Source organism: Pseudophryne corroboree, chromosome 1, assembly GCF_028390025.1.
Source record: "Pseudophryne corroboree isolate aPseCor3 chromosome 1, aPseCor3.hap2, whole genome shotgun sequence".
NCBI lineage: Eukaryota > Metazoa > Chordata > Amphibia > Anura > Myobatrachidae > Pseudophryne > Pseudophryne corroboree.
Genome location: NC_086444.1, coordinates 890,708,258 through 890,726,912, shown reverse-complemented (window position 1 = coordinate 890,726,912; position 18,655 = coordinate 890,708,258). Strand labels below are relative to the sequence as shown.

Sequence of the window (18,655 nt, the reverse complement as noted above, 5' to 3'; positions counted from 1 at the left end):
GAAGTAAAGAAATCCCTAGTTGGAAAATGTATTAAGCAATGAGACTGACTCATACCACAGAACAACAAAGCACTTAAGATTTTAGGAGCGCTGACTTACTGAGGTAGACATACAGTAGGAAGACAGTGGGCAGGATGAAAAAGTTCAATATTAAATGTAATACAGCTGTGTGTCAAACACATTTACAAGCAAATTTATTATTTATATTGTATAATATATACAGGGTGGCCCAAAAGTAGCTATACAATAATAATCTTTCATTATTTATTCTTTATTTGGTGCAGAATTGGAATAATGGCAGTGAATCTTTAGTGAAAAACAAAGAAATACACTATGTAGTGTAAATATAGTATACATATAGTAATAAAAACATATCATTTAAACATACTGTAGTATAAATATATACTTGTAAGTATTTTTGGACCACCCTGTATAATAATATGTGACTGTAATGATCTATTTATAAGGGTAATGACTTCCTGTAAGAGGAATTAGTCATTTATTAAAAAGCAAAATAAATACAGTAAAGGATTGCTACAGTAGTATACCCCAACTGATAAAACCCCCTTTAATAAGGCACCATACTTTACGTGTTAATAGAAAGGAGATCTAGATAGTATTTCAAATAATGCATCGTCCCAGAGCTGGCCCAAGACATATGAAAACTAGGCAATTGCCTAGGGCATTTGCAATGCCTGGAGTCCGGCATGGCTTTACAGTTGTGGTGGTGGTGGTTTGTGGGTGGGGGGGTAGAAGATTATGGGTGTATGTGGGAGAATGGGGTGTGTGTGGCAGGGGTAGAGGGTTATGAGGTGTACACTATGTGTGGGAGTAGGGTATGTGTTTTGGGGTAGAGAAATATGGGGTATATGCAGTGCCGTTTCTTGGGGCGGACGAGCCGTGCAACCGCACAAGGGTGCCCGCCGCGGCACTTCTGCGTGTCCTTGATTCCCCCTCCTCCCTCTTCCCGAGTACTCCTGCTTGGGGAGTGGAGTTTTGCAGAATGACGCGGTTGCACTGTGACGCCCCCCCCCCGAGCGGAGTACTGATGACAAGAGGAGGGGGAGCCAAGCTACTAAAAGGATGAGGCGGACGGCGCGAGGAGGGAGAGGTGGGCCGAAGAGCAGGAAGAACCTCTGCAAATGTAATTAAGTCTCTCTCTCTCTTTCCCTCCATCACTCTACCTTCCTTCCCCCCCCACTTGACACTTGCCTGCCTAATGTGTAAATTGGGGACTCTTGCCTGCCGTAATGTGTAAAATAAGGACTCTTGCATGCTGCAATGTGGACACTTGCCTGCTGTAATATGTAAAATGGGGACACTTGCCTGCCGCAATGTGTAAAATGGGGACTCTTGCCTGCCGCCATGTGTAAAATGGGGACTCTTGCCTGCCGCCATGTGTAAAATGGGGACTCTTGCCTGCCGCCATGTGTAAAATGGGGACTCTTGCCTGCCGCCATGTGTAAAATGGGGACACTTGCTTGCCATAATGTGTAAAATGGGGATTTAATGTATCAAGGGCATTGCGGTGTATGGCATAATATATATATATTTTTTTTTTTTCCTGTGGTGGCCGTGATCTGTTGGTGCAAGGTCAAAAACTGGGGTGTAAGGTAGTCTTTTCAGATGAGACCATGCCCATTTTAATGAGGCCACACCCCTTGTCAGCAGCGCATGCTTTTTCTTTTTATATCTATGGGGGGGCACTTTTTTATGTCAATGGGGGGGGCGCATTTTCAAATCTCGCACTGGGAGCCAAATTGGCTAGAAACAGCCCTGGGTATATGTGGCGGGACAGGTAGTGCAGGGTTTGTTGGGTAGAGGGGTATGGAGTGTATGTGGGAAGACATGAGTAGTAGGTTGTGTAGGGGTAGAGGGATATGGGGTGTGTATAGGGGAATAGGGTGTGTGGGGGTATAGGGGTATGACGATAAGAGTTGGGTGAGATAGGGGGTGTATGTGGAGGTTATGGGGAGTAAGGTGTGTATGTGCAGAATAAGGGATGTGGGGGGATTTTACAGGTTTATGGGATAGAGTACTGGGTCAGAGGCAGAACTAGCATTGATGCAGCCAGAACATTGCACCGGGGCCAGCCACCATGAAGATGGTGGGATTACCTGCTAGGGGGCACCAACAAAAATCTTGCCAAGTGCATCAAATTTGTTAGGGCCAGCTCTGCATCTTCATCCTTTCTGCTCTACAAAGATAAATGTTGTCAATGTATTCTGATTCCAATTTAACAACCATGTTGACCAAGTAGAGTATATCAATAATGGGTTCAGTAGGTAAACATTGAATGCTTGCAGGTTTATTGAGTAACTTTGGGCATTCTTCTTACAGCAAATGAATGAAAATCTGTATTGAAGACAATAAACACAGATCACACAGTCACAAAAGTGAAAGAAAATGGGTATACAATACAAAGGCATGAGTATATTGGCAAACAATACTGTATCAATATGGAACAAGGAATAGTATAAAGCTATGCATATAGTATAGCAAGGTGAAAGCATACTCTCAAGAGTTCTGTTATTGCCCAGTCTTTTTTTATTACTGTAGAAGGGTTGTGGTGTGGATCATATCACTGAATTTGTTCTCAATTTTAAAACACAATGTAGTAAGCTGGTGCTATAAAAATACATTTTATTAATAATATTAGTAATACATTTAAAACAAAGACCATCACTGTATCTAATTAAGATGAGTGGAGGCAAAGGCACACCACTTCTTAAATTGTAATATACTAATCAGTTGAAGAGAGTATAAGTGATTCTTGTCAGTACTGTACATGCTACTTCTTATATGTAAATGACACTCAATGCTTCTGGGAAATTATGCAGCACACAAACCCAGGAAATATCTCAATTTGTTTAAGTGTAATCCTAACAGTTGGATGATCTTTGAAATATATTCTACAAGGTTTTGCCATAAATATTTAAATGAGCCATGGAATATCAGAAATTGTACCATAAATGTCCCATGTATAAATCTCCCTGATAAATGTCTTTGATCTATTTAGACAGTACAGCACTTTATACAATCTTGGACCTAGAATGGGCTAATCCACAGGTTCTCAAACTCGGTCCTCAGGACCCCAGACGGTGCATGTTTTGCAGGTCTCCTCACAGAATCACAAGTGAAATAATTAGCTCCACCTGTGGACCTTTTAAAATGTGTCAGTGAGTAATTACTACACCTGTGCTCCTGCTGGGTTACCTGCAAAACATGCACTGTGTGGGGTCCTGAGGACCGAGTTTGAGAACCCCTGGGCTAATCAATGCTGTGGTTCCCAAACTTTTTTGAGTCATGACGCACTAGAGTATCAGAATATATTTCATGGCACCCCTAGATCAAAAGTTTCTTATTGAAACATTTAGAAAGAAAATATTAAATTAAATAAATTGTGTTTATATGTCATCCTTAGATTCAGTTATTAGTGAGGGACAAGATTTGTTTCTGCCTGTGAACATATTTTATAACTGGAATCCACAAGCACTGGGTTTGCCTTTTACATTGACCATAAATAATTAGAAATGGTCCTGGCTATGCCAAGGCACCTCTGCAAGTGCCTGGAGGCAGGGTTGCTTATAGCCAATTTGACTCCCAGTGCAAACACTAAACATTGACGCCCCCCACTCCACCATTGTGGCAAAATATGTGCATGCCCCGAAAAAGGGGACGTAGTCTATCAAAAAATAGATGTGGCCTTACTGAAATGGACGTGATCTTGCAGGAAAATACTACCTTACACCATATTATGCCCTAAATAGTAATGCCCCTTGCACCATATTATGCCCCACACAGTAATACCCCTAGCACCAAATTATGCCCCACACAGTAATGACTCTTGCACCATATTAAGAGCCACACAGTAATGCCTATTGCACCTTATTATGTCCGACACAGTAATGCCCCCTAGCACCATGCCTCACTTAAAATTGCACTGTACCCGCTCATTGTCAAGGGGTCATGCTGCTGGCCTGTTAGCCTGCTCACTCTGCTGCCAATACCAATGCCCCGCCACATCCCTGTCACTGCTGTGCCATTTTCTGCCTCCGCCTGCTTTCTCCAGGCTCCATCTATTAAATGTCTATCCCAAAATGGCCACTGCCTCCTCTTAAAAACTGTCCTCTCTCAGGTGGTGGCCATTTTGGGAGGGACCTTTTCACAGTATTCTATGTGGCAGGCCACGCCACATAGAATACTGCAGCAGCATGCTCACAATGGCCACGAGCAGGTGCCCCTGGAGGCACCCCAGGGTGCTACAGCACACAATTTGGGAACCACTGGACTAATGTCATGTAAAAGTTCAGATTAAGTATATACACTAAAAGTAATTAATCACAACATTCACTGAGATAGTGACAATCCTTTAGATCACTATTACACCATGTGAACTCATTGTGCTTTATAAGAGTAAAATACAATATGGTTAAAAACATACATATACTGTGAGATCTGCAGTGGCAGATGTTATGTCTGTTAGGCATTTTATCTGCCTGTCTATTCCTGGCATAAGTAATTGTTGGCTAATAGATGTAAGCCACCTGGTAAAGCTAAATTGTGAAAATATTGATGAAAATACAAGGCATTATTTGGCAGGCCCAGAATACTAGGATGTATGGAATAGGTGCTATGACCAAATTGCTGCCGTCAAAAAAACCTACAACACCTGGTATTCCTTAGTGGTCCACCACCTAAGTACTGACCAGGCCCAACACCGTATTGCTTCCAAGATCAGACGAGATTGGGCATGCGCGGTGTGGTATGGTAGTAGATCAGCATTGATATGGCAAATTCTACCACTAATATGTAAATGGTAGAGGGTTATTGGTAAGCACCTTGTTACCAAGTTGACCGAATAATCTCTAAAGAGACAATGTATGTTTGACCATCATTGCACCGAAATGTATCCAAAATATGTAGGTATACGTAGGTTTAAATCATGTGGTCAAAAGTTTCTTGGCCCGCAGGGAATGCCTGTATGTTTCATTATGTGCTGTGCAGCACCTTTGAAAATGGGTTTCTGCTGCCGGTAAGGCAGATATAGACCACTGTTATACTGATAACATGCCGCAATGTTTGTATATGATCCAAAGAGAAATCGTCTCTATTGTTAATTGGATCACCCTATTAAAGGGAAAAAGAGAGGTTATTGTGAAATTGTAAACTCCAAAGATCATAAATAAAAACTCCTATTATGCCATGATCGAAATTGCTGGACAAAAGATGATATTGAAATTTTTAGGAGAAAGAAAACAGACTTGAAAAGTAGGCAGGATGTGTAACCATCTCAATTATCCATTTAGAGGCTAATTAGTACCATCGTGCATAAACAAGGTATAAATGTTGTCTTTGAAACAAAAAGATAAATAAATCGGCCACAATAACTTATTTTGCATGTATCCACAGTGTGTCTATAATGTATCTGTCTAACATGTAATAAACAGACAGAAAATACCAAAATGAACCCGAAGAGGGGACATATAAAGTGATCCCCCAAAAGAGCATATGCTAGGTGATTTTTACAATGTGTTTAGCTATGGTATGCACAATAGCTTTATAATCCAGTAAAAAACCTGCATATGACTAGGTGCTGATGCGCTATATTATGATGATTGGCATAACATTTGCCAAAGAGACCAATGCACATTGATTCTTGAATTTGTATGTGCAAGTAGGTTCAACGGGAGACAGTATAGCAGATGGGACAAAAGAAATACTTATATTTGCCCGCTCTTAGTGCACCGCTGGCCGCTAAGCTCCAGCGTCTGTGCAGTTTGTTTAATCTCCTCTCCTGCTAACGGGAGATCGATAGGCTAGTGGAGAGAAAAGAAATACTTAAGTGTTTGTCTGCTTGTGGTGCGCCGCTGATCGCCGGGCTCCAGCGTCTGTGCTGCCTGTCTGATCTCCTCTCCTGCCGGTCTCTGGTCATGTGAGCGCACTCATCATGACCCTGTTCACCTGTTCACCTCCCAACGTACGTTTCACAGATTAGCTTGTTCACGGGTAGTGTGAACATGTGGTGTCAGGATCTGACTTAAATCTGTACGAGTAGCCAATCAGGGTTGTACCTGTTTGATTGTTATGTTGATTCTGACACGGTTTGTATGAGCTTAGAAGTAATTATAAAAATAGATCAAACAACTTAGGTGTCCTGCAAAAACGTTTGCAGATTAAATTGCCAAGGGGATTTAATTATTATAAGCCTTATAGTATATAATGGTGGTGCGTGAATGTGTATAAAGAATTAAAAATAATGTGTGAGGTATAGGTGAATAATTGGTGAAAATTATTGTGTGTGGATATTAGGATTAATTAATTATTAATTTGTGTATGGACTTTTATGAGTAGATTTAATTATTAAGGGGGGAATAGGAAAAAAGGGGGGGGGGGGGCGGGGGGGGGAAGTTGTTTGGGGGTGGGGGGGTGGGGGGAAGGGATTGGGTAAGCAGGATATGTGGTAAGGTTAAATAAGAGGAGTGCTATTTAAATTATATAATAGATGTGACTGTGTGTAAATGTGGGTGCTAATGTTATATATAAAGGCAGCTATATAATGATTTAATGAAAGTCATTAATGAAGGAGATACTGTATAATTGGCTTATAGTGCTGGTATAGTTAAGAACCACTGTGTTGAAATAATAAAAATTAAAATTAGGAATTATAACTATGGTTACTGATTATTAAAAAGAGATAAAAAAATGATGAAAAAATGAATTAGTCAATCAAATTGGACAGTCAAATTGGAAGAAATGCTCCAAAATTCATAGTTTCATTCAGTCCATGTGGATGCAGTGAGTTTAGTTTAAATGTCCATTCACATTCCTTTCGTAAGAGAGTGCTGGTCAGGTCTCCCCCACGTAGACCCAATTTCACTTTTTCTAGTCCACAGACTTTAAGTCCATCCCACCGACCTGCATGGTTGGAAAAGAAGTGTCGTGCTATAGAGGTGAGTTGCTTCATTTTTTGTAAGTCCTTGGTGGCATTCCGGATGGATCCAATATGTTCAAGGATTCTTTGCTTGAGGGCTCTAGTCGTCATGCCCACATATCTTTGTCCACAAGTGCACACAATACAATAGATCACGCCTTCGGTGGAACAGTTGATGAAATGCTTAAATTTAATATCTTTGCCATAGCGATCCTGAATGTGGTCAGTCTTAAGGATATATTGGCATGCTTTACAGTGACCGCATGGATGTGTGCCAGTGGTAGTCTGTGGTTTATCACGAGATGGTTGGAAATGGCTAGACACCAATCTATCTTTCAAATTTCTTGATCTCCGCCAACTCATGGATACTTGTGGTCCAAGTTTTTCAGATAGAGTAGGGTCCAAGTGGAGAATTCCCCAATGTTTTTGGATAGCTTGTTTAACCTGGTGCCATTCTTGACAAAATCCCCCAACGAACCTGATGGTTTTATCCTCTTGTTTCTTTTGTTTCTTATCAAAAATTAAATGTTCTCTCTGAGTGGTCTGGATGTTTCTACTGGCTTTCTTGATAGATGTGTTGCTGTATCCTCTCTCACGAAGTCTATTAGAGAGGTCTTTGCTTTGTTCTGCGAAATCCTGATCATTAGAGCAGTTTCTTCTTAAGCGTAGGAATTCTCCTTTGGGTATATTATTTATTGTGGGAGGGAAATGGGAGCTGGTTTGATGTAGAAGTGTATTGGATGATGTCTCCTTCCTAAATAACTTTGTTGAAAGCATGTCATTTTTATCCTTAAAGATGAGTATGTCCAGAAATGGGAGTTCATCTTGACTGATGGCGTGAGTAAGGCGAATATTGAGATTGTTGTTGTTTAAATGTTCGATAAACAAGAGTAACATCTGTACATCTCCTTCCCAAATCATCAGAATATCGTCGATGTATCTTACCCACATGATGATGTTGGTCGTAAAGACATCATTACTGTCACTGAAAACAAATTCGCGTTCCCACCATCCTAGAAAGATATTGGCATACGTCGGGGCACACGCTGCCCCCATAGCTGTGCCCCTAGTTTGTAAGTAGAATCTCTTGTTAAAGGTGAAAAGGTTGTGACTGAGTGTGAATTGAAGTAGGTCCGCAAGGAATGTATGGAATTTTTCCATTCCTTCCATGTTCATGAAGTAGTTGACTGCTTCCAGTCCTTTATCATGGTCGATTGAGGTATATAGTGCCTCAACATCTAGAGAGACTAGAAATTGATTTGCCTCCAGTTTGACATCATGGATCTTACGAAGAACGTCTGTAGTGTCTTGAATGAAAGAGGGGAGACCCATTACATGGTGTCTCAGATGGAGATCGACAAAGATACTTGCTTTTTCCGTCAATGATCCAATCCCTGATACTATTGGTCTACCCGGTGGTTGACACAAGTTCTTGTGGATCTTGGGCAGCATGTAGAATGTGGGGATTCTAGGATGTGTCGTCTGAAGATATTGATATTCTGAAGGTGTTATTGTTCCTTCCTCATGCGCATTGGAAAGCATCCTATCATACAATATTTTGTAATTTTCCATGGGATTGAGTAGTATCCTCTGATAACATGTCTGATCTTCCAACTGTCGATATGCTTCCTGTATGTATTGTTCTTGGGGCCATATTACCACATTGCCCCCTTTGTCTGATGGCTTTATAATTACATCCTGCCAGGATTCAATCTCTCTTAAGGCATCCAGTTCTTTCCTAGTTAGATTGGAATTGCGCAGTCTTCTAGTTTTCTGAAGATGTATATGATCAAATTCTTTGGATACTAATTTGGTAAATATCTGTACTTCTGGGCTTGTCTGTTCCGAAGGGAAAAATGATGATTTTTTCTTACAAATGAATCTCGTACTGACCTCCCATTGAGGATCTATAGTTGCTGTGGATTCGGATTCTAGTGCCTCCAGGGCTTCCAGAGCTTCTAATTCAGGCCCTGATAAGTCTGGTGCAGTCATGTTGTCACTTACTTCGGTCTGGTTAAGTTGTATACTTCCCATTTCAGGTGCAGATTTCTTATTATGGAATTTGGCAAGCAGTAATTTTCTGTTAAAAAGTCTCAGATCCTTTTCCCATTTGAATCTATTGAATTTCTCAGTTGGAGAATATGAGAGACCTTTGCTCAAGACTTGAATTTGCTCGTGATCTAGATTGTGTGTTGAGAGATTAATGATTTTGAGTTGTGAAGTGGTATCAGGTGGATCGGAGGATTCTGATGTTATCTTCTGCGTGTATTCCGGGGTGGTTGTCTCCTGGGTGGTAGTTGGTCCCATTGTTGTTGTTGTCTTCCTCTTCCTCCCCTTCCGCCCCCTCCTTGTCTTTCGTTTGTTGGGTGCCTTGATCCCCTTCCCCTGGGGGGATCCCCTAAAAAATGTTGATGATGATATTGAGTCAAACTCTCGCCTTCCCCTCTGGAGTTTGTCGTCAGAGGTGTATTGAAGGTGTACTCGGGGAGTTCCTCTGTTCCGGATGTTTCCACATCTGATGATGAGTACTGTTCACGGTTTCTGGGGGGTCGTTGTTGCCAAGAAGGTTTATTCCATTTGAATATTTTGCCTGAAGCAAAGTCCTTTTTGTCTCTGGCAAATTTGTTCCTTTTTCTATCAATGATTGTTTGTTCATATGTCAAAAGGTCTTGTTTATTTTTTTCAAAGCACCGTTGAAACTGTGTATCCTTCTCCCAAGGTTCCAGTTTTTTACTCAGTTCTTCCAGATCACGTTCGCAACCTTCAAGTACAAGGTGGTTGTGTTTGATTAGAATGCCCATGAGTTCCATAGAGCACTTAAGAAGACTGTTATCCCATTCAGTTTTGAGGTTTTCAGTTATCAAGGTAAAAGTGGGGAAAACTCTTGGTCTGAGGCCACGTGGTACTATTTTGTTCTTAACATAGTTCTCTAACGTGGTAAGATCCCAGTTGGTCCTTATTTGTTTATGTAACGTTTGTTTGAGTTGTACAAAGTCTGATTCCCAGTTGCTATGGGGTTCTGTATCCACTATGTTGCTAGGAAAGATATCATCTAAGTTTTCTCTATTTCTATGTTTGTAGGATAATTCCTGCTTTAAGTTGAAGCTCATCTTACATGTATATGGGACTATGCCCGTTGGTGTACAAAAAATTATGGTTACTCAAAAGACACGTAATAACCACTTATCCGTGCTGGTATTCCTAAGAAAACTATTTCTAGTTATTGCAGTAGGCAGTATAAAGTTAGATTAAGGATGCCGCACAGGACTGAGTGGAAGAACTGAGTAAAAAACTGGAACCTTGGGAGAAGGATACACAGTTTCAACGGTGCTTTGAAAAAAATAAACAAGACCTTTTGACATATGAACAAACAATCATTGATAGAAAAAGGAACAAATTTGCCAGAGACAAAAAGGACTTTGCTTCAGGCAAAATATTCAAATGGAATAAACCTTCTTGGCAACAACGACCCCCCAGAAACCGTGAACAGTACTCATCATCAGATGTGGAAACATCCGGAACAGAGGAACTCCCCGAGTACACCTTCAATACACCTCTGACGACAAACTCCAGAGGGGAAGGCGAGAGTTTGACTCAATATCATCATCAACATTTTTTAGGGGATCCCCCCAGGGGAAGGGGATCAAGGCACCCAACAAACGAAAGACAAGGAGGGGGCGGAAGGGGAGGAAGAGGAAGACAACAACAACAATGGGACCAACTACCACCCAGGAGACAACCACCCCGGAATACACGCAGAAGATAACATCAGAATCCTCCGATCCACCTGATACCACTTCACAACTCAAAATCATTAATCTCTCAACACACAATCTAGATCACGAGCAAATTCAAGTCTTGAGCAAAGGTCTCTCATATTCTCCAACTGAGAAATTCAATAGATTCAAATGGGAAAAGGATCTGAGACTTTTTAACAGAAAATTACTGCTTGCCAAATTCCATAATAAGAAATCTGCACCTGAAATGGGAAGTACACAACTTAACCAGACCGAAGTAAGTGACAACATGACTGCACCAGACTTATCAGGGCCTGAATTAGAAGCTCTGGAAGCCCTGGAGGCACTAGAATCCGAATCCACAGCAACTATAGATCCTCAATGGGAGGTCAGTACGAGATTCATTTGTAAGAAAAAATCATCATTTTTCCCTTCGGAACAGACAAGCCCAGAAGTACAGATATTTACCAAATTAGTATCCAAAGAATTTGATCATATACATCTTCAGAAAACTAGAAGACTGCGCAATTCCAATTTAACTAGGAAAGAACTGGATGCCTTAAGAGAGATTGAATCCTGGCAGGATGTAATTATAAAGCCATCAGACAAAGGGGGCAATGTGGTAATATGGCCCCAAGAACAATACATACAGGAAGCATATCGACAGTTGGAAGATCAGACATGTTATCAGAGGATACTACTCAATCCCAAGGAAAATTACAAAATATTGTATGATAGGATGCTTTCCAATGCGCATGAGGAAGGAACAATAACACCTTCAGAATATCAATATCTTCAGACGACACATCCTAGAATCCCCACATTCTACATGCTGCCCAAGATCCACAAGAACTTGTGTCAACCACCGGGTAGACCAATAGTATCAGGGATTGGATCATTGACGGAAAAAGCAAGTATCTTTGTCGATCTCCATCTGAGACACCATGTAATGGGTCTCCCCTCTTTCATTCAAGACACTACAGACGTTCTTCGTAAGATCCATGATGTCAAACTGGAGGCAAATCAATTTCTAGTCTCTCTAGATGTTGAGGCACTATATACCTCAATCGACCATGATAAAGGACTGGAAGCAGTCAACTACTTCATTAACATGGAAGGAATGGAAAAATTCCATACATTCCTTGCGGACCTACTTCAATTCACACTCAGTCACAACCTTTTCACCTTTAACAAGAGATTCTACTTACAAACTAGGGGCACAGCTATGGGGGCAGCGTGTGCCCCGACGTATGCCAATATCTTTCTAGGATGGTGGGAACGCGAATTTGTTTTCAGTGACAGTAATGATGTCTTTACGACCAACATCATCATGTGGGTAAGATACATCGACGATATTCTGATGATTTGGGAAGGAGATGTACAGATGTTACTCTTGTTTATCGAACATTTAAACAACAACAATCTCAATATTCGCCTTACTCACGCCATCAGTCAAGATGAACTCCCATTTCTGGACATACTCATCTTTAAGGATAAAAATGACATGCTTTCAACAAAGTTATTTAGGAAGGAGACATCATCCAATACACTTCTACATCAAACCAGCTCCCATTTCCCTCCCACAATAAATAATATACCCAAAGGAGAATTCCTACGCTTAAGAAGAAACTGCTCTAATGATCAGGATTTCGCAGAACAAAGCAAAGACCTCTCTAATAGACTTCGTGAGAGAGGATACAGCAACACATCTATCAAGAAAGCCAGTAGAAACATCCAGACCACTCAGAGAGAACATTTAATTTTTGATAAGAAACAAAAGAAACAAGAGGATAAAACCATCAGGTTCGTTGGGGGATTTTGTCAAGAATGGCACCAGGTTAAACAAGCTATCCAAAAACATTGGGGAATTCTCCACTTGGACCCTACTCTATCTGAAAAACTTGGACCACAAGTATCCATGAGTTGGCGGAGATCAAGAAATTTGAAAGATAGATTGGTGTCTAGCCATTTCCAACCATCTCGTGATAAACCACAGACTACCACTGGCACACATCCATGCGGTCACTGTAAAGCATGCCAATATATCCTTAAGACTGACCACATTCAGGATCGCTATGGCAAAGATATTAAATTTAAGCATTTCATAATCTGTTCCACCGAAGGCGTGATCTATTGTATTGTGTGCACTTGTGGACAAAGATATGTGGGCATGACGACTAGAGCCCTCAAGCAAAGAATCCTTGAACATATTGGATCCATCCGGAATGCCACCAAGGACTTACAAAAAATGAAGCAACTCACCTCTATAGCACGACACTTCTTTTCCAACCATGCAGGTCGGTGGGATGGACTTAAAGTCTGTGGACTAGAAAAAGTGAAATTGGGTCTACGTGGGGGAGACCTGACCAGCACTCTCTTACGAAAGGAATGTGAATGGACATTTAAACTAAACTCACTGCATCCACATGGACTGAATGAAACTATGAATTTTGGAGCATTTCTTCCAATTTGACTGTCCAATTTGATTGACTAATTCATTTTTTCATCATTTTTTTATCTCTTTTTAATAATCAGTAACCATAGTTATAATTCCTAATTTTAATTTTTATTATTTCAACATAGTGGTTCTTAACTATACCAGCACTATAAGCCAATTATACAGTATCTCCTTCATTAATGACTTTCATTAAATCATTATATAGCTGCCTTTATATATAACATTAGCACCCACATTTACACACAGTCACATCTATTATATAATTTAAATAGCACTCCTCTTATTTAACCTTACCACATATCCTGCTTACCCAATCCCTTCCCCCCACCCCCCCCACCCCCCAAACAACTTTCCCCCCCCCGCCCCCCCCCCCCCCTTTTTTCCTATTCCCCCCTTAATAATTAAATCTACTCATAAAAGTCCATACACAAATTAATAATTAATTAATCCTAATATCCACACACAATAATTTTCACCAATTATTCACCTATACCTCACACATTATTTTTAATTCTTTATACACATTCACGCACCACCATTATATACTATAAGGCTTATAATAATTAAATCCCCTTGGCAATTTAATCTGCAAACGTTTTTGCAGGACACCTAAGTTGTTTGATCTATTTTTATAATTACTTCTAAGCTCATACAAACCGTGTCAGAATCAACATAACAATCAAACAGGTACAACTCTGATTGGCTACTCGTACAGATTTAAGTCAGATCCTGACACCACATGTTCACACTACCCGTGAACAAGCTAATCTGTGAAACGTACGTTGGGAGGTGAACAGGTGAACAGGGTCATGATGAGTGCGCTCACATGACCAGAGACCGGCAGGAGAGGAGATCAGACAGGCAGCACAGACGCTGGAGCCCGGCGATCAGCGGCGCACCACAAGCAGACAAACACTTAAGTATTTCTTTTCTCTCCACTAGCCTATCGATCTCCCGTTAGCAGGAGAGGAGATTAAACAAACTGCACAGACGCTGGAGCTTAGCGGCCAGCGGTGCACTAAGAGCGGGCAAATATAAGTATTTCTTTTGTCCCATCTGCTATACTGTCTCTCGTTGAACCTACTTGCACATACAAATTCAAGAATCAATGTGCATTGGTCTCTTTGGCAAATGTTATGCCAATCATCATAATATAGCGCATCAGCACCTAGTCATATGCAGGTTTTTTACTGGATTATAAAGCTATTGTGCATACCATAGCTAAACACATTGTAAAAATCACCTAGCATATGCTCTTTTGGGGGATCACTTTATATGTCCCCTCTTCGGGTTCATTTTGGTATTTTCTGTCTGTTTATTACATGTTAGACAGATACATTATAGACACACTGTGGATACATGCAAAATAAGTTATTGTGGCCGATTTATTTATCTTTTTGTTTCAAAGACAACATTTATACCTTGTTTATGCACGATGGTACTAATTAGCCTCTAAATGGATAATTGAGATGGTTACACATCCTGCCTACTTTTCAAGTCTGTTTTCTTTCTCCTAAAAATTTCAATATCATCTTTTGTCCAGCAATTTCGATCATGGCATAATAGGAGTTTTTATTTATGATCTTTGGAGTTTACAATTTCACAATAACCTCTCTTTTTCAATTTAATAGGGTGATCCAATTAACAATAGAGACGATTTCTCTTTGGATCATATACAAACATTGCGGCATGTTATCAGTATAACAGTGGTCTATATCTGCCTTACCGGCAGCAGAAACCCATTTTCAAAGGTGCTGCACAGCACATAATGAAACATACAGGCATTCCCTGCGGGCCAAGAAACTTTTGACCACATGATTTAAACCTACGTATACCTACATATTTTGGATACATTTCGGTGCAATGATGGTCAAACATACATTGTCTCTTTAGAGATTATTCGGTCAACTTGGTAACAAGGTGCTTACCAATAACCCTCTACCATTTACATATTAGTGGTAGAATTTGCCATATCAATGCTGATCTACTACCATACCACACCGCGCATGCCCAATCTCGTCTGATCTTGGAAGCAATACGGTGTTGGGCCTGGTCAGTACTTAGGTGGTGGACCACTAAGGAATACCAGGTGTTGTAGGTTTTTTTGACGGCAGCAATTTGGTCATAGCACCTATTCCATACATCCTAGTATTCTGGGCCTGCCAAATAATGCCTTGTATTTTCATCAATATTTTCACAATTTAGCTTTACCAGGTGGCTTACATCTATTAGCCACTTATAAAAGTGAAATAACATATTTGGTGTACCAATATTTTAGTATAATACAATTAAAGGTTACATTTTAATCACTTTATTTTTCATATCATTGTCTATTACTCAAATCATAATTGTTTCCAAGTGGGAGTGCTCCCAACAAAGGTCTCTTTCTTTCTGTTTCTTTTCCCTTTACTACATATGTATTGGACCTATGGGAGCACCATCGACAATCACTGTTTATATCTACAAAAAATTATCCTTACTGGTAGATGGTGATAAATTCCAGATTTTTTTCTGATTGGTCGGTTACCTTGGAAACCTCTTGCAAATAAACTTCAAAATAAAAACCACTCAGTCCTGTGCGGCATCCTTAATCTAACTTTATACTGCATAAGTAATTGTTGGACAGGTAGTGGCATCAGAGGCGTAACTGTGGGAGGCAACGGAGTCAGCTGCCGCCGGGCTCCTGCTCCGAAGGGGTGCATCTCTCCTCCCATTCTGTGACACCATTCAATAAAGTTAATTAAGTTAATAGACAGCCACCACTATCTTTTCCATGGCCGGCTCCCACACTAGTCCCTGCACCTTACAAGTCACACCCACTTTTTTTAAAGATACACATCTTACAAGTACAAGGAAGCATTAGAATTATAACTATATGATGTTACTTCTCTGACAATTACAATTAACTTCATACAGTTAGAATTTTCATACTTTCTATACAGGAGCAAATAGCTCTATCAATAAGGTGCCTGTTTCCTGCGTAATAGGTTGTGGGTTCTAATCCTGGGTATGACACTTGCACATTAATTGTCAGAGAAATAATCAGTATTGTGAGTGACTGAGCAGATCTACAGTATGTAGTGTGTGCCTGCACACCACATAGATCTGCCTAGTTGCAATGGTTTTGAACTGACAATTCTAACTAACAGCTTCATATAGTTAGAATCTGCAGGTCTGCTATGCAGGAGCAAATAGTTATGTCAGTGTAAAAGGTCATGGGCTCTAATCCTGGGGATAACTGGATAAGTGATTAGTGATTTAAAATAAATGACAATGAAATGTACATACCTATACTTTTTTTTACATTATGTATACACACACACATATATATATTATATTATATATATATATATATATATATATATATATAACAGAGGTAATGCCCAGCACTCCTGGTCCTAAGTGTATAGCTGCCTGGGTGCCCTCCACAGCGGTATGTACAAACAGACAAAGGAAAAAATGGCGTCACTCCAGGTCTTTAAGTGAAAAAAATCTTAATTTAGTGCAGTTTAAATGAACATCACAAGAACCAACGTTTCGGGGCTCGTAGCCCGTTTGTCAAGGTGTGTATAGTGAAAAGTGCAGCCTGTCTTTCCTTATAAAGCCCTGTGTAGTGAGTGAAGGAAGGTGAGGATGAGCTTCGCCCGCGCCGCCGCCGGGGTTTTTAGAGTTAGGGACGAAAAACCCCTAACCCTAAAACCCCCCCAAACCTCCCCTTCCCCCCTCCATCATTCTATACCTTTTATCCCAACTTTTTCCCCTCCTTTCCCCCCGTCATCCTCCCTCCCCCACTCCCCCCCCCCTCCCCCCCCCCTTTTTTTCCGCTTTTTCCGTTTTTCTTCTATCCTCTCACCCATCTTTCCTTCCCTGCATTGACTGGAATATTAATTCAACGCATTTACTATATGAGATATAATTTAGGAGTGGAGACACTTTGGCTTTTAAAAGGGTAATTTGATACACCTATTTAGATCCAGCCTCCACTATGCTCTTGTGTAGATTTTTTATTACATTTTTTATTACGTTTTGTACCATGTCTGCTGCTGAATATCCAATGTACTGTACCAGATAGATTGCACTAGTATCACTTAGTGATGAGCAGGTTCGGTTTCTCGGAAACCGAACCCCCCCCGAACTTCACCCTTTTTACACGGGTCCGAGCCATACTCGGATTCTCCCGTATGGCTCGGGTAACCCGAGCGCGCCCGAACGTCATCATCCCGCTGTCGGATTCTCGTGAGATTCGGATTCTATATAAGCAGCCGCGCGTCGCCGCCATTTTCACTCGTGCATTGGAAATGTTAGGGAGAGGACGTGGCTGGCGTCCTCTCCGTTTATGTTGATGCATTGCAAATATTTTGTGCTTGCTTATTACTTAATTGTGGGGACTGGGGAGCAGCTGTATATAGGAGGAGTACAGTGCAGAGTTTTGCTGACAGTGACCACCAGTAATACGTTGTCTGCCTGAAAAACACTCCATATCTGTGCTCAGTGTGCTGCTTTATTGTGGGAACTGGGGACCACCAGTATAATATTATATAGGAGGAGTACAGTGCAGAGTTTTGCTGACCAGTGACCACCAGTATATAATATATAGCATTACGGTACAGTAGGCCATTGCTGTACCTACCTCTGTGTCATCATTAAGTATACTAGTATCCATCTACATTCTATACCTGTGGTGCATTTTAGTTTTGCAGTTTGCTGACACAGTGACCACCAGTATATATAGCAGTACGGTACGGAAGGCCACTGCTGTACCTACCTCTGTGTCGTCATTAAGTATACTATCCATCTACATTCTATACCTGTGGTGCATTTTAGTTTTGCAGTTTGCTGACACAGTGACCACCAGTATATATAGCAGTACGGTACGGAAGGCCACTGCTGTACCTACCTCTGTGTCGTCATTAAGTATACTATCCATCTACATTCTATACCTGTGGTGCATTTTAGTTTTGCAGTTTGCTGACACAGTGACCACCAGTATACTATATATAGCAGTACGGTACGGAAGGCCACTGCTGTACCTACCTCTGTGTCGTCATTAAGTATACTATCCATCTACATTCTATACCTGTGGTGCATTTTAGTTTTGCAGTTTGCTGACACAGTGACCACCAGTATATATAGCAGTACGGTACGGAAGGCCACTGCTGTACCTACCTCTGTGTCGTCATTAAGTATACTATCCATCTACACTCTATACCTGTGGTGCATTTTAGTTTTGCAGTTTGCTGACACAGTGACCACCAGTATATATAGCAGTACAGTACGGAAGGCCACTGCTGTACCTACCTCTGTGTCGTCATTAAGTATACAATCCATCTACATTCTATACCTGTGGTGCATTTTAGTTTTGCAGTTTGCTGACACAGTGACCACCAGTATATATAGCAGTACGGTACGGAAGGCCACTGCTGTACCTACCTCTGTGTCGTCATTAAGTATACTATCCATCTACATTCTATACCTGTGGTGCATTTTAGTTTTACAGTTTGCTGACACAGTGACCACCAGTATACT

At 40.8% G+C, this 18,655-nt stretch overlaps 1 long non-coding RNA gene and 2 pseudogenes across 1 annotated transcript in view; 1 reads left to right on the top strand and 2 right to left on the bottom strand.

The window, feature by feature from the left end:
• Positions 1-2,147: 2,147 nt before the first annotated feature.
• LOC134960727 (uncharacterized) overlaps positions 2,148-18,655 on the bottom strand; it is a 67,045-nt gene continuing 50,537 nt past the window's right edge. The window contains exon 4 of the long non-coding RNA XR_010187813.1: positions 2,148-2,355. This is a non-coding gene — a long non-coding RNA (uncharacterized LOC134960727). The remainder of the gene's footprint in view (positions 2,356-18,655) is intronic.
• On the bottom strand, positions 4,661-4,779 carry LOC134944011 (5S ribosomal RNA; annotated as a pseudogene).
• On the top strand, positions 15,112-15,230 carry LOC134944004 (5S ribosomal RNA; annotated as a pseudogene).